Genomic DNA, 5,677 nt, shown 5'->3' with positions numbered 1-5,677 from the left:
AAATACAGGTAACAAAAGCAAAAATTGACTGCATGATACCACTTATGTGATGAACCTGAAATAGTCAAACTCATAGAAACACAATGTAAAATAGTGATTGACAGGAGCTGGGTGGAGGGAATATGGCAAGGTATTAGTCAAAAGACACAAAATTTAATTATACAAGCTAAATAAGATCTAGATTCAAAATACTATAACTATAATGTTTGTAGTTAACAATATTGTAACAAAGATTTTCTGAAAAGGTAGATCCCATGTTAAAGTTTTTACAGCAATAGTAATAATAATAATAACAGTCATAATAATAATAAATGAGGAGGAGAAAGAGGTTTTGGAAATGATAGACTTATAGCATAGATTGTAGTGATGGTTTTATAAGTGTGTAATTATCTCTACTCTCATCAAATTGTATACATATATTAATTATGTACAGATTTTTGTATACCAAAAATTGTTTTACTCAATTAATAAGAAAAAATCAAAGTGAAGAAGTTTACTTTACTACAGGACTTATTAGAGCCTTTATACTGTTGTTGGGCTCTATGGAGCAAAACTGTGAGACAGCACATAGACAGTGATGGGTTCCTGACCAAACTCAGACATGTGTTTCCCCACACTGAGTGTCTTCTACACATCAAGCAATAAGTTAAATGCTCAACTGTTATTACCACACTTAGTTGACTCAACAATTTTGTGGAATTAGCAAAACAATTATCATCATCATCATCACCATTTTGTAGATTTTAAAACATCTCATAAAGGTGGGATAATTTTTCCAGCATCATACACTTAACATGTATTAGAGCTGGACTAATATCTGCATTGAAGAGCTACTTGGGGGATCAAATGACTTGCTAATGTGAGTCTCTAAGCTCACTTCTTGGCACACAGGAAACACATAATCAGAATACCATTCGTGTTAACTAAAAATGTTATCAGAGGTCCAGTATGACTTCCATTTCTTCCCAAAGTGTAGTAACAGGGAGATAATCTACTTTTCCATGGAACAATGACAACAAGCAGACAAAATACACTAAACATTTTAAAAACTCTGGATATCAGACAAAGAAAGACTAAGTCCTGAGAAATAAGAAGAAACTAGGTAAACTCTATAAATCCCTCAATTTACTGCTTGAGAGACTTTCCAGTTTGGGGCATGAATAGGGGGAGCCCAAAAAGCTCTCGCTGCTTGATACTTAAGTTGACAAGATAGAGCCAAGAATTCAGAGAGACCAAGGCAGCTAGAGTTTGCATAACAGTGTATGAAAGAGAGGAGTGTTCATATAGAGATGCTCAGAGAACTACAGAGATTCCCCTTCAAGTATTCATACAAGAACTGATCAGCACTTGCATAGGGAAAAGAACATCTAAAAGAGAGATAGAAGAGTACCAGTGATCACATAGTACTGGCAATACTGTTTATTCCCGATAGCTAAAGTGGAAGCACTTAGCACTCATGGGTTATTAGGTAGACTACTCAGGAATGTTTTATCTTATTAGTGAAGAATAATAAATGACAGATGTAGCACAATGCCATCGTGGTTCTGATTTTGCAATGATGTAAGTATATCCAATGGTCATATATGCGTGTGAGAGTTGGACTGTGAAGAAAGCTGAGCACCGAAGAATTGATGCTTTTGAACTGGGGCGTTGGAGAAGACTCTTGAGAGTCCCTTGGACTGCAAGGAGATCCAACCAGTTCATTCTGAAGGAGATCAGCCCTGAGATTTCTTTGGAAGGAATGATACTAAAGCTGAAACTCCAGTACTTTGGCCACCTCATGTGAAGAGTTGATTCATTGGAAAAGACTCAGATGCTGGGAGGAATCAGGGGCAGGAGGAGAAGTGGACGACAGAGGATGAGATGGCTGCATGGCATCACTGACTCGATGGATGTGAGTCTGAGTGAACTCCGCGAGTTGGTGATGGACAGGGAGGCCCGGTGTGCTATGATTCATGGGGTCACAAAGAGTCAGACAGGACTGAGCAACTGAACTGAATTGAACTGAAGTATATCCAAAGCCATCTGCTCTGGATGAATTGTGTTCTCTACAAAACTCACATACTGGAAGCATAACTCCCAGTAGGCCGGTATTTGGGAGGAAATTCAGTTATTAGATTTAAATGAGGTCATGAGGATGGCCACCTGATGCCAAGAACTGACTCACTGAAAAAGACCCTGATGCTGGGAAAGATTGAAGGCAGGAGGAGAAGGAAACAACAGAGAATCAGATGGTTGGATAGCATCACCGACTCAATGGCCATGAGTTTGATCAAGCTCCAGGAGTTGGTACTGGACAGGGAAGTCTGGTTTCCTGCAGTCCATGGGGTTGTAAAAAGTCAGACGTGACTGAGTAACTGAACTGAACTGATGAGGATGGAGCACCCATGATGGGAAAACTATACTTACAAGAAGAGAGAGAGAGATTTATCTTCCTGTCTGCCACATGAGGACACAGTGCACAGGAGGCTGCAAACTAGAAAGAGCCTTCTCTGGGGAACTGAAAGAATGGCACCTTGATTATCTCAATAGCTGCAGAAAAAAATTTGGTGACAAAATTCAACATTAATTTGTGATTAAAAAAAAAAACTTTCCACAAAGTGAATGTGGGGGGAATATACCTCAGCATAATAAAGGCTGTATATAACAAACCCACAACCATCATACTCAATGGTGAAATCCTGAAAACATTTCCTCTAAGGTAAGGAACAAAGACAAAGAGATCCACTCTTGTCACTTTTATTCAACACAGTATTGGAAGCCTGGGCTTCCCTGATAGTTCAGTTGGTAAAGAATCCACCTGTAACATGCGAGACCTGGGTTCAATGCCTGTGTGGGGAAGATCTCTTGGAGAAGGGAAAGGCTACCCAGTAATATTTCCCCAGAAGGGAAAGGCTAGGCCAGTACTAGTATTCTGGCCTAGAGAATTCCATGGACTGTATAGTCCATAGGGTTGCAAAGAATCAAACATGACTGAGAGACTTTCACTTTCACATTGGAAGACCAAGGCACAGCAATCAGACAAGAAAAATAAAGGGAATTCAAATTGGAAAAGAATAAGTTAAACTTTTCACTGTTTGCAGATGACATGATACTATATATAAGAAATTCTAAAAACACCAACCAAAAAACTATTAGAACTTATCACTGAATTCAGAAACATTAAAGATACAAAATTAATATACACAAATTTTCTTATATTTCCATACACTAACAATGAACAGAGAAATTAAGAAAATAATTTCATTTACATTGCATCAAAAAGAATAAAATACCTTTGACTAAATCTAACCAAGAAGGTGAAAGACATGCTCTTGAAAACTATAAGACACTGATGAAAGAAAATGAAGATAACACAAACAGATGAAAAGATATACCATGTTCATGAATTGGAAGAATTAATGTTATTAAAATGAGTATGCTCCCCAATACAATCTAGAGATTCAATACAGAACTAGAACAAATAATTCTAAAATTTGTATGGATGCACAGAAGACTCCAAATAGTCAAAACAATCTTGAGAAAAAGAACAAACCTAGAGATATCACACTTCCTAGAATAATCAAAGCAGAATGGTAAAAGTACAAAAACAAGCACTTAGACCAATGGAACAAAATACAGATCCCAGAAGTAACTCCTACCACTATGGGATCAATTAACCTATGACAAAGGAAGCAAAACTATACAATGAGAAAAAGACAGCCTCTCCAATAAATAGTGTGGGTAAAACTGGACAACCATCTGCAAAAGAATCAAGCTGGACTATATTCTCACATCATACTCAAAAATAAACTCAACATTGATTAAAGTCTTAAATGTAAGAAATGAAACCATAAAGCTCCTAGAAGGAAATAGGCAGTATATCCTTTTACACAGCTCTTAGCAGTATTGAGAAGACTCTTGGGAGTCCCTTGGACTGCAAGGAGATCCAACCAGTCCACACTAAAGGAGATAAGTCCTGGGTGTTCTTTAGAAGGAATGATGCTAAAGCCAAAACTCCAGTACTTTAGCCACCTCATGCAAAGAGTTGACTCATTGGAAAAGACTCTGATGCTGGGAGGGCTTGAGGGCAGGAGGAAAAGGGGATGACAGAGGATGGCTGGATGGCATCACCAACTCGATGGATATGAGTTTAATGAACTCCAGGAGTTGGTGATGGACAGGGAGGCCTGGCATGCTGTAATTCATGGGGTCACAAAGAGTCAGACACAATTGAGTGACTGAACTGAACTGAACTAGCAATATTTGGGGTCGGGGAGGGGGGCGTGGGTGGGCAGGATATATCTCCTCAAGCAAGGTAAACAAAGCAAGAATCAACAAACGGGACTACATCAAACTAAAAAACTTTTGCATGATGGAGGGAACTATCCACAAAACAGAAATTTCACCTACAGAATGGGAGAAGATATCTGCAAGCAATATATCTGAAGGGGGTTAATATCCAAAATATACAAATAAATTGTACAATTCAAAATTAAAAAAACAAACAATCAAATTGAAAAATGGTCCGAAGACCTAAATAGATATTTTTCCCAGGAAGATGTATAGATGGTCAACAGATACATGAAAAAATGCTCAGCATCATTAATCACTAGGAAAATGAAAATGAAAACCACAATGACATATCACCTTACACTTGTCTGAATAGCTATTATCAGGACACCTGGGAAGAATTATCAGGACAGGAAATAACATATATTGATAAGGATGAGTAAAAAAGGGTAGAAAATGGTAATCCTAAGGCACTGTTCATTGGAATGTAAATTCATGTAAGCACTATGAAAAACAGTATGAAGTTTCCCCAAAGTTTAAAAACAGAACTACCACAAGATTCAACAATTTCACTTCTGAGTACATTTCCAAAGGGAAAAAAGAAAAACCTATGTGACCAACAGTAGATGAACAGATAAAGAAGATGTAGCATATATATTATGAGTGAGTGAGTGAAAGTCAGTCATGTCCAACTCTTTGCAACTCCATGGTCTATACATATACAGTTCACGGATTTCTCCAGACCATATTACAGTTGACTAATTGGGAAACCATTCAATATCACAGTAATCCAAGTCTATGCCCCAACCAGTAACACTGAAGAAGATGAAGTTGAATGGTTCTGTGAAGATCTACAAAACCTTTTAGAACTAACACCCCAAAAAGATGTCCTTTTCATTATAGGGGACTGGAATGCAAAAGTAGGAAGTCAAGAAACACCTGGAATAACAGGCAAATTTGGCCTTGGAATACGCAATGAAGCAGGGCAAAGACTAATAGAGTTTTGCCAAGAAAATGCACTGGTCATAACAAACACCCTCTTCCAACAACAGAAGAGAAGTCTCTATACATGGACATCACCAGATGGTCAACACCAAAATCAGATTGATTATATTCTTTGCAGCCAAAGATGGAGAAGCTCTATACAGTCAGCAAAAACAAGACCAGGAGCTGACTGTGGCTCAGACCACGAACTCCTTATTGCCAAATTCAGATGTAAATTGAAGAAAGTAGGGAAAACCACTAGACCATTCAGGTATGACCTAAATCAAATCCCTTATGATGATACAGTGGAAGTGAGAAATAGATTTAAGGGTCTAGATCTGATAGATAGAGTGCTTGATGAACTATGGAATGAGGTTCGTGACATTGTACAGGAGACAGGGATCAAGACCATTTCCATAGA

Source organism: Bison bison, unplaced genomic scaffold, assembly GCF_000754665.1.
Source record: "Bison bison bison isolate TAMUID 2011002044 unplaced genomic scaffold, Bison_UMD1.0 scf7180017864088, whole genome shotgun sequence".
NCBI lineage: Eukaryota > Metazoa > Chordata > Mammalia > Artiodactyla > Bovidae > Bison > Bison bison.
Note: the sequence above shows the minus strand (reverse complement) of the source record.